Raw genomic sequence first — 12,439 nt, 5'->3', positions numbered from 1 at the left:
TACTTAATTAATAACTACCTAATCTTCCTCAAACACTAGTGTGATTTTGAATGGAATTTCTTTCTAACTCTTCCCGCTGCAATATGTTGGAAATATATAGAAATGCTGATGATTTATGTGCATTTATTTTTCATCTTGCAACTTTGCTAAAGTTGTTGATTATTTCCACTAACTTTTTAGTCGATTCTCTAGAATTTTTTAAGTAGACCATCATATCATCTGCAAAGAGTGATAGTTTGGTCCCTTCATTGCCTATTTTAATACCTTCAATTTCTTTTTCTTCTCTAATTGCTACTGCTAGTTTTTTCAGTTAAATAATGGAGGTGATAATGGATATCCTTGTTTCACTCCTGATTTTATTGGTAATGCCTCTAATTTATCCCCATTGTAGATGATGGTTGATGGTTTTAGATATATACCATTTATTATTTTTAGGAAAGGTCCTTCTATTCCTAAAATTTCTAGTCTTTTCAATAGTAATGGGTGTTGTATTTTGTCAAAGGCTTTTGCAGCATCTATTGAGATAATCATGCGGTTTTAGTTGATTGGCTTATTGATGTGGTCAATTATGTGGATGGTTTTGCTAATGTTGAACCATCTTTTCTTTTCTGGTATAAATCCTACCTGTACATAGTAAATAACTCTTGTGATCACTTGATGAAGTCTTTTTGCTAGTATTCTGTTTAAGATTTTTGCATCTATGTTCATTAAGGAGATTGGTCTTTAGTTTTCTTTCTCTATTTTTATTCTACCTGGCTTTGGGATCAGTACCATATTTGTATCATAAAAGGAGTTTGTCAGAACTCCTTCTTTGCCTATTGTTTCAAATAGTTTGTATACTATGAGAATTAGTTGTTTGATAGAATTCACTTGTGAATCCATCTGGCCCTGGGGATTTTTTCTTAGGGACTTCTTGGATGGCTTGTTCAATTTCTTTTTCTGATATTGGATTATTTAAGTATTCTATTTCTTTTGCTGTTAATCTAGGCAATTTATATTTTTGTAAGTATTCATCCATATCACCTAGATTACTATATTTATTGCCATATAATTGGACAAAATAGTTTTTAATGATTGCCTTGATTTCCTCTTCATTAGAGGTGAGGTCTCCCTTTCCATCTTGGATACTGATAATTTGGTTTTCTTCTTCCATTTTTTAAAATTAGATTGACCAGTACTTTGTCAATTTAATTTATTTTTTCAAAGTACCAGTTTCTAGTCTTATTTATTAATTCAATAGCTCTTTTACTTTTACTTTTATTGATTTCTGCTTTGATTTTTATAATCTCTAATTTAGTTTTTAGCTGGGGATTTTTCATTTGTTCCTTTTCTAGTTTTTTTATTTGCATGCCCAGTTCATTGATCTTTGTCCTCTCTAATTTGTTATTATATGCACTCAATGATATAAATTTCCCTGAGTACTGCTTTAGCTGCATCCCACAGATTTTGGTAGGATGTCTCATCATTGTCATTCTCTTCAATGAAATTATTAATTGTTTGTATGATTTCTTCTTTAACTATCTGATTTTGGAGAATCATATTATTTAATTTCCAATTAGTTTTTGGTTTACCTGTCCATGCATCCTTACTGATTATTATTTTTATTACATTATGATCTGAAAAGTTTTCATTTATTATTTCTGCTCTTTTGCATTTTTTTGCAATGTTTCTATGCCCTAGTACATGGTCAATCTTTGTGAATGTACCATGTGCAGCTGAAAAGAAGGTGTATTTCTTTTTGTCCCTATTTATTTTTTTCCACATATCTATTAATTAATTTTTCTAGAATTTCATTCACCTCTCTTACCTCTTTTTATTTATTTTTTGGTTTGATTTATCTAGATCTGATAGAGGAAGATTTAGATGTCCCACTAATATGTTTTTACTATCTATTTCTTCCTTGAGCTCTGCCAGTTTCTCATTTAGAAATTTGGATGCTATACCATTTGGTGTGTACTTGTTGAGTACTATTATTTCATTATCTATACTGCCTTTTATCAGGATATGATTACCTTCCCTATCTCTTCTCCTCAGATATATTTTTACTTTGGCTTTATCAGAAGTCATAATTGCCATTCTTGCCTTCTTTTTCTTGGTTGAAGCCCAAAATATTTTACTACAATCCTTGACCTTAAGCATGTGTATGTTACCTGCCTCGTGTGTTTTGTTTCTTGTAGACAACATATGGTAGGATTTTGTATTCAAATCCACTCTGCTATTTGCTTCTGTTTTATAAGTGAGTTCATCCCATTCACATTCAGGGTTATAATTTTCAGCTTTTTATTTCCTAACATTTTGGTGTCCTCTCCTAGTTCTACCCCTTCTTCTTATGTTATTTCCTTTTAACCAGTGGTTTGTTTTAAATCAATCCCCCATGTCCCCTTCCTTGGTTTACTACACTTTCTACCCTTTTTATTATTTTTTAAGGCCTAATGAATTCCCCCCCTTATCCTCCCCTCCCTTTAAGATCTTCCCACCCCACTGCCCCCCTTAGTTTATCCCTTCTGACTTTATCCATCAGGTTAGATAGAATTTGATATCTCAATGGATCTAGCTACTCTTCCCTCTCAGTATTAATTCTGCTGAGAGTAAGGTTTAAGTATTTCCTTTTACACTCTCTTCCTTTCCTTCTTATTCTTCCCCTCTCCTTCCCATGTTCTCTTTTTGTGGTATAGATTATTCTATTTTTCTTATTCCTTCAAGTTACTCTTGGTGCCATCTTCTATTCCCTCCCTTCCACTTTCCCCCCACCCATATCATGTTAGACCATTTAGTGCTCCAACCCCTCCTTATGACTAATTCTTCTAATTACTATAATAGTGGTTACAAATTTTTAGAATTACACATATTTCTCCATATAGTAATACAAATAATTTGATCTTATTGAAGTCCTTAAAGAGGAAAATTTAAAAATAAGAGATTTCTTTCTTTCCCCTCTCTTTCTTATTTGCCTTTTCATGTTTCTCTTGGTTTTTGTGGTTGGATATCAAACTTTCCATTTAGTACTGGTCTTTTCTGTGCAAATACTTGGAAATCTTCTATCTTGTTGACTGCTCATAATTTCCCCTGGAAGTATATAGTCAGTTTTGATGGGTAGGTGATCCTTGGTGGTAGACCCAATTCTCTTGCCTTTTCGAATAGCTTGCTCTAAGCTTTGCAGTCTTGTAGAGTAGAGGCTGCCAGATCCTGTGTGATCTTGATTGGTGCTCTTTGATAGCTGAGTTGTTTCTTTCTGACTTCTTGTAATATTTTTTCTTTAACTTGGAAGCTTTTGAATTTGGCAATTATATTCTTGGGGTTTGTCTTTTGAGGGTTTAGTGTATAGAGTGCATAGAACATGGGCTCTTTCAATGTCTATTTTGCCCTCTTATTCAAGGACATCAGGGCAGTTTTCTTAGATATTTTCTTGTAGTATGATATCTAGATTTCTATTTGTCTCTGATTTTTCCGGAAGACCAATAATTCTCATGTTGTCTCTTTCTAGACCTATTTTTTTGATCTATTTTCTTCTCATTGAGATATTTCATGTTTCCTTCTATTTTGTCAGTCTTTTGACTTTGCTTTACTAATTCTTGCTGTCTTGTGAGATTATTGGCTTTACTTGCCCAATTCTAGATTTTAAAGACTGTTTTTTGGCTATAATCTTTTGGTTTTCCTTTTCAATGTGGTCTATCTGGTTTCTCATGGCTTCCAGCTGGCCATTTCTGGTCTTCAATTTGCTTATCGTTTCATTTGATTTCTGAGTCTCAATTTTCAATTGTGAAATTCTGCCCTTTAAACTGTTATTTTCTTGCTTGCCAGATCTCTTCCATCTTTCTCATTATCTCAGATTTGAACTCTTCATTTTCATTTTTGGGAGGGTTTGTATATTTTTAATTGTTTATCCTCCTTTGTTTTCTGGGTTTTTTTTTCTGTGCAAAAGTTGTTAAGTGTTAGAGCTTTTTTCTTGGTCTTGTTGGTTGTTATTTCCTGGGCCTGGCTTGGCATCATTATGTTTTCTTAGCCAGAAGTCTGAGTAAGGCAAACAGACTCTCTTTGTAAGGAGCTAAGGAGCAGTTTTTCCCTGAGGCTACTTTGCAAGTCTCCTGTCTTCTACTGTCTGGTAGGCTAGGCCTCTGCTGTTCATGGCCTCTCTCAGCCTCACTCCTGCACCCAAGGTCTGTGCTCCCCAGCCTCCTGTGGTCTCTAGTCTATCTGTTTTCAGGGTCAAGCCCCTGTGGTCCTAGTCAGTTGTCCAGAGCCTGGAAATTGGCCCAAACTTGCTCTTCCACCTGGGTTCTCCCCTGAGTTTCAGCAAGCTCTGTCACTGACTCTCTCATCCCCACTCCTGAGCCCCAGGTCTGTGCTCTCCAGCCTCCTGGGGTGTCAAGTCTTGCTGTTCTCAGGAGCAACCTCCTAGTGGTGCCAGTTGGCTCTCAAGAAGCTAGTTTTTGTGCCCCCTCTCACTCTAACTCTGGTGCGCATCCTCTGACTTTAGTACTGTGGATGGAGTGGGGAGGGTTGATCAGGTCACATATTGATGGGGGATATTCCCCCCCTTATAGCGTGGAAGTGCCCAAATCCCACGTACTTTCAATTATCTCCCCTATTGTGGAGTCCCTTCTTTCATCTGGATATGTTTTTTTTTTGTCCTTTGGAGGTACACTATATTGGTTGGTGAGGAGAGAAAGTCACCGTGCTTGTACTCTGCAGCCAACTTAACTTGGAATTCCCCTAGAATCAAGTACTTAACCCAGATTTTAAAATAATGTGCTGCAAACACCCCATAAAGAAAAAGAAAAAAATCGGATAGCTTCATTGGTTTGAAGGGAGGGCCAAAAAATTTTTCCTAGGTTTTCCAGATCTCTGGTTCATTGGCCCACTACTTTCAATTGTGTAGAAGGAATGTGTATATTTATAACCCTAGCACTTAATACTAGGTAATGTATCTATCAGTTAGAGAGTGCTAGACCTGGTTTTAGGCAAGTCCAGTTTTAAAAACTTATAAACTGTGTCACATTTGGCAAGTCACAACACTATTTGCCTCAGTTTCTTCATCTGTACAATGAACTAGAGGAGGAAATGGCAAAATACTCAAGTATCTTTGCAAAGAAACCCCCAAGACATCACTAAAGACAGGAGCAATTGAAAGATTTAGCATAGTGCCTGGAATACGGGAAGTGAATAACAAATGCTTATTGTTGCTAAATGCTAAATTTGTATCTTTGATACTTTCACTCATTGTTATGACTTTGAAGTCTGGATTTAAATAGGAACAAAATTAGTTTCTTCTCTACAGGATAGGTTCTCAGCATACTTGAAGACAACTATCAGTCTCCCTGTGATCAAGTTTTTTCCTACTTTACAGTAATTGTACCCAGAACATTTTATGTCATGAACTTAAGGCACCTCACTATCCTGGTTGCCCTCTCTGAACCTTCGTGCCTATCAATGTCCTTCTAAAACTATGGCACACAAAAGTGAACACAGTACTCTAGATGAGTTCTTACAAGGACAAAATACATTTGCTCTATTAACCTCTTATTTTTGGGAGCTATACTGCCTATTAAATGTATAAGTGAAAGACAGTCTGGTGATGATAACAGCAACAATAATAGCCAATATTTATTTATTACTTAAAAGTTTTCAAAGCACTATATCTCTGTCTCCCTATCTATTACTCTCTCTTTCTCTTTCTCCATCTATCCATCTATCCATGCATCCATCTATTTCATTCATCTATCGACCTATCGATCTATCTATCATCCCATTTGATTTTACCTTTGAGGTACGTGATATTTTTATCTTTATTTTACTCCAGAAGAAACTGAAGCCAAAAGGAATTAAAAGACTTGTTCAGGATCACTCAATAGTCAGTCAGTCACTAAACATTTATTAAGTTCCTCCTATGTACTAAGTATGGTGTTAAGTGCTGGGAATTTAAAAAAAAAAAAGGCAAAAGGCAGTCTTTGACCTCCAGGTTTTCACAAATTAATAGGGTAACAGCAAAAAATATATATACAAATATGCTAAATAAAGGATAAATAGGAAATAATTATAAGAGAGGTGACCTTAGAATTAAGTGGAGTTAGGAAAGACTTCCTCTAGAATATGGAACTTAAAGAAAGGAAGTGGAGATGAAGGAGAATGTTGCAGTAACATTGGAAAGGTAGAGGGGGGTAGGTAAGTGACAAAGGAAGAAATCTATTTTCAGGTTTTCCTGATGTTAAATCCAATGATCTTTTTATTTTATCACTTGTCTAGGCTCATGAATATTAGGAATACAATTAGTCAATCTTTCTGTTGTGTTCAGTTGTTTTTCAGAAGTGTACAATTCTTTGTGACCCCATTTTGGGATTTTCTTGGAAAAGATATTGGAGTGGTTTGCCATTGCCTTCTCCAGCTCATTTTATAAATGCAGAACTGAGGCAAACAGGTTAAGTGACTTTCCCAGGGTCACAAAGCTAGTAAGCACCTGAGATTCGATTTGAACTCAGGAGGATAAGTCTTCTGACTCCAGGACTGCAACTGTAACCACTATACTACTTAGAGACCCCTAATCAGCTCTTATACTCTACTGATATCCTCACAATATCAAGAAAATGAAGAAGTCATCCAGAACATTAATTGACACTCCCTCCAAACACACACCTATCAGAGGACTTGCAAAAGATTTGAATGGGATGTTTCAACATGGATGGGGCTTCAATTTCCATCAGTGGAATGAGCATCTACATGATTGAAGTTTCAGATCCCTTGGATTTCTGAATTGTCTACTTCATTTTGCAGATGTGTAGATACTTTTGGAGTATTCCAATTCTCTGGAAGATATATAAACAAGACAAACTTTTAGGGTTAATTTGCATCACTAATTTTTCTTCATCACTTTGTTAAGCCTAGTCAACCAGAAACCAATAAATCAAGTCTTGATTTGTCGACTGTGCCTATTTCTGAGATATACATGCTCATATTGAAAATCTAACAATGGCCTTTCACAAGCCAGGAGTTTTACCCCTGGGGGCTTTTGTCCTTGAAAATCCTCAAGAATCAAGATAGATTATAATAAAAATAGATTTGTATTAAATAAGCAAAATATGCATAGGTTCACACATATGAATTAATAAATGAGTACTGTATATGACAAAGTTCTCAGTAATGCATTACAAATATTAACTGACTCTCAGATATTTATCCAAGACTTATGAACAGTTGTGTTATCATTATTTCAAAACCAGGTAGCTAAATTGTCTCTTTTTGTTCTTATGACATTTCTCTTTGTATCAGTGTTTTTAATGGACATTCCATAATTCTCTTCTCTCCTCCTCCATCACTCCCCATTAGTTTGAAAGCTCCTCCAAGGTAAGAACTGTTTAGCATTCTATTTTGCATTACTAATGCCTAGCACGATGCCCTTTCCATAGTTGGCATTTAACAGGATTGTTGAATTGAATTGCTTCTGTGCTTTCTAATCTTCAGTCAGGCATCAGAGGGGTTCAGTGGCTTGAATGTAAAAGACCCTTTATCTCAAGATGTTATTTCAGAATCTGAGCCCAGTTTCAATCAGTCTCAGAGCAGAAAATAATATATCTGTTCTTTTGAACTTCCTCTAGGAAGAGGTTGCAGGACGCACAAAGAATATTCCAAGTTAGTAGAAGTAGGAGATGAGTAAAGTAATCTGGGGAAATAATAGTGAAGAGGTATTTAAACGTATGTAGAATTTAAGAGCATATACGTTGTTCTCTGAGTTTTAATATCAGACTAATTGATTTCATTTTAATTCTCTTTTAAAATTATGAACTTGTAAACAAATATGAAGATTACAGTTTACTAAGAACCTAACAAGAAAATTGTATGTGGAGAATCATGACCTCCTATTAAATACTACTTGCCCTTTGGGTTTTTAAAAATATATATATATTGAATTGAATGAATAGAGAACAGGCAATGAAGCCTGGAACATGGATTCAAATTATACCTCTGGCACATATTGACTATGTGATCCTGTGAGAAATTTGCTTAACTTTCATCACCTTAGAAAAACACAGAACCACTAATCATAAAACCAAATCTTTAATAAAGAAAAGAGATAAGCCCTTAATATTCGGCCATGACACAGAGCCCAGCACTAAATTCCACACAGAGTCAAAATTCTGGGGCTCTGGGGACAATGTCTCTGAGAGAATCACCACCAATGATGATTCTCCCAAGAATAATAGAACTTGGGAACTTACATACCTTTTAGGGAATATAGTACAGCAAGCATATACTGACTGGTTACAAGCAGGTTTGAGAAAGAGACTGTAGCTAGAGCTAGGGTATCTGGGAGTGGCCTAACTTATAATAGATTAAAAAAGGATGGTTCTCACACTGGTGTTGGTCTTCTTGGGAAAGGATATCTGATTCATTGGGGGAAACTTTTAAGACAAAAAGGGTGATTGAGGATTTGAACATTTCTATCACTCCTATTCAGGACACTTATTGGATGCTTGACGATCCATTGTTCAGTCTAAGACAAAGTCAGTTTGGGACAGTTCTCCGTTTAGTGATGTATAGGAGGGTGGTTCTGTCCTCTTACTGTTGCTCTGGCAGACAAGAATTGAGATCCAACTGGTTTCAGGAAACATTTATCAGAATTCACATTGACTTCTGTCTCTCCTGGAATCTCTCTCTTTCTGTCTCTCTGTCTCTGTCTCTCTTTCTCTGAATATCCCAAAACTTTTGTCTGTTTTATTGTTCAGTCCCGGACTGGATAGAGGACCTTCCTAGTGTTTCTCTATGGTCTTCTTAGTAAATGTGGCATCTGACGACTTTTTAAATCATGTTTTATTTATTTATATACTTATTATTCATTCATCTCTCTGTTGATTTTTGACACTCATTTAAAAAAAAGTTGAGTTCCAAATCTTCTTCCTTACTCTCACCCAACCCTCCACCCAATGAGAAGACAAAGTGAAGTCATGCAAAATATATTTCCATTACATTTTAAATCTTTGCTTGAGTGTTTGTCCATAGAGCTAAATTCTTCTAGGAACTTCTCACTGTTCTTTTAATTGGAAGTCCCTTAGAATGCTTTTTAATTGCTACTTCTATGGGTAGTTTTGCTTTTTGTCTTCCTTGAGTTACTTAGATCCTAAATTGAATCACTCCATCTTAGATCACCTGGGACTGGACCCTTCTTAGTATCATAAGATTTAGAGTTGGAAGAGACATTAGTGGTCATTTAGTCTAATACTTTCAGTTTACAGATGACAAAACTTATCTTCAGGCCCAGCAATGAAAATTATTTTTTCAAAAGTATAGATACTTAAAGTAGTGGAAACAGAATGTGAATTTAGGTCTTCAAGTCTGTTTTTCACAAAAGCCATCAATAAGCCACACTATTTATATCTTTTGCAAGGCCTTTGGGTGATCATGGAAAAGTATTATTATTCATAATCAATTATTACTCTATTAATAAAGTATTATTAATACTTTAATATTGCTTAATGATTATTATATTAAATTATACATTATTGTATTAAAATGATTATAAAGATTATTCTTGTTGAGTAACTGAGATATTCAGGAGAACAGTATTTTTAAATCATTGCCAAACTGCATGATACTGGGTATCTTTACACCACTATGAAAAGAGGTCTCAGTTTCCTTTTCCTATTTCCTATTCTGCCTCACTGAGTCCATTCTTCAGGGAAGTGCCATTCTTCAAGGTATTGTCATCAGCTCTTCTTGCTGAGCATCTATGAAACCTGCCCTTGGTCACAAAGGTGAACACCTGCTTTCATGAGCAGTTTCCAAACTGCCAATAGTTCTGCTCTGTAAAGTCTCATTAATTCTAAGCACAAATAGTGGGGAAAAGCACATTTCTGAATTAATTAGTTTTTAATCTTCTAGTGTTGTCCCTGAAGGCTGTGGAAGTATTACTTATAAAGACTTATGTTCAAGCCTTTAGTTCTGATTCTGGATGACTGTACGACCTTAAGTAGTTCATGTGAAAACTTCTCGGTGACTCAGTTTCCACTAATATAAAATGAGGATATATACCAACTGTTGGGACTATCTCACAGAGAATTTTTGGGGTCTAATTATAAATATGTGGAATGTGTAAAGTCGCATGTAATTCTAAGGGATTGTTATTAAGTTATTAAATGGTACAGAGGATAGAGTGCTAGACCTGGAGTCAGGAAGATCCGAGTTCAAATCTGGCCTCAGACACTTAAGAGCTGAGTGACCATGGGCATGTTCCTTAAGCACTGTTTGCCTCTTTCCTAATCTACAAAAAGAAGATAATAACAGTACCTACTTCACAGAGTTGTAAGTTGTAAATAAAATAATGTTTTTAAAGAACTTAACACAATACTTGACTTATTCCCTTCTTGTTATTGCAGCATTATTTAATAATAATAATAATAATAATAATAATAATAATAATAAAAGATATAATAGGGGAATAATCATTGCTCTGAAGGCTAGGCTTTACTTTAATTAGATTTATTTGATGATATTCAGATGATGATTACCTTCTGAATCTTACTGAAAGGAAAGAACATGGTACAGTGGAAAGAAATCTGAATGTGAAGTTACAAGATCTGAGTTCAAATATCAGTTCTTCCTTTTTTTTCTTTTATCTGTGTGAACTTGGGCAAGATGCCTAATCTCAATTTTCTCATGAATAAAATGAGGGGGTTAGACTCGGTGTCCCAAGTTCTCTGGATCTAAAAGATCTAGATCTATGGTGATCCTGGGACCCTCTATCTGGCTAGGCAATAGTAGCCTTTTGAGTACTGGCATTATTTAAGGTAAACAGTGTTCAATAGAAGTTTATTTTAAAGCAGTTACATATCATTTCCATTACTGTTATCTTGGCCTATATGACCAAAGCACAAATTCACAATGATGTGGATGGCAAGAACTAGGAGAAGGCATTTCGATATGAATAGCAGCTTTAGACTCTGTGTTTTAAGTGGCTAAACCTGTTGCAGAAACAAAAAAGAAAGAAATGTATTGTTATAACTTGAAAAGAATTCTTTTTTCTTGACCTTAGAACCAGAATGTATACTTCTCTATTCTTCTCTGATTCCCCCCACTCACATCTTCTTTATTTGGAATATTCAGCAGAAATTCTGGCATTTCTTTTGGGGAAAGAATTGAAATTACCTCCATACTGAGTTCTCTGGAGCTAATATAATTACAATTAATGTCTTGATTTTCCCTCCCTTTCAGACTGTAGCATGCTGGGATATTGGCATAATACAAAGTAATGGCTCCCAGCAAACCCAAGCATAATGATGTTTCATAATGGATGGACTATGCCTATTATGGTATATGAACAATGACTTAAGAGCATATTGCCTTTATAAGAATCGTGTTTTAAAGAAGTGAAATATGAATGGGCAGAAAGGAAAACTGATTAAGAAAAGAGAATGGTTCTCCTTTTGCAAGTCTGTCAGGCACTTTCAAGATTAAACATGTTTGAGCATTAGAGGGAATGTGGAGCCTAAGGAAATTTTCTTTAGCCCTTGACTTCATTTTTAACAGTTTGTTATTTTTATCTTTCAGGTAATAAATACATTAATGAATCTGTCTGTTCCACTACCCTCCCTCCTATTAAAGAAAAAAAATCTCTCAATCAATAGCTACATAGTGAAGGAAAACCAATTTCCACATTATATATGTCTGCAAATAAATGTCTCAGTGCATTTTAATTTCTTCACTTTTCTACCCAGGAGCAAGTGACAAATTCATCTTTTTTTTTTTGAGAGGAAGGCTTATGTTTGATCATTGTGTTCATCAGAGTTTTAAAATCTTTCAAAGTTTTTTTCAACATAATGTTATTATCTGAATAATATGTTCTCCTAGATCTTCTCACTTTGCTCTGCATCACTTCATAAAAGTCTTTCCAGTTTTCTCTGTAATTGTACATTTCATTGTTTCTCAAGACACAATAATATTCTATTCTGTTACAACCACAATATTTTTAGTGAATGTGTAAGCCTTGTCTTTGGCACTAAGCTTTCCTCCCTGCCTTACTTTAAGAAGGCATTTCAGGTCCCACATATACTTGTAACAACTTCAGAGTGATACAATTAGCACTTTTATAGAGAAATGTTTCTCAGCCTTCTTGAGGACAGCTCCTACTATACATTGAACACATTCTATTCTACAGGAAAAAAACAACTCAGTTGATTAGTTTACCCATTGTCAAAGGCAATGCATTGCAACATATATGATTATAGAATTACAGGATTATAGATTTAGAAAAGGAAGGGAGGCGCTAGAAGTCATCTGGTCCAACCTTTCACACATTAAAGATAAGAAAACTAAAACACACTAGGATCGAATGACTCATGAAAGTCACAAATTTAGTAAAAGGCAAGCTATAGGACCTGTTTGTGTGTACTGATGAAACCCAGTGGGCTTGTCACCTTTATTTTATTTTTGTAGAGAAGCAGTAGGGACATGG

Source organism: Gracilinanus agilis, chromosome 1 (genome assembly GCF_016433145.1).
Source record: "Gracilinanus agilis isolate LMUSP501 chromosome 1, AgileGrace, whole genome shotgun sequence".
In the NCBI taxonomy this organism is placed as follows: domain Eukaryota; kingdom Metazoa; phylum Chordata; class Mammalia; order Didelphimorphia; family Didelphidae; genus Gracilinanus; species Gracilinanus agilis.
The sequence above is the reverse complement of the archived record's forward strand: the minus strand, read 5'-3'. Positions refer to the sequence as shown.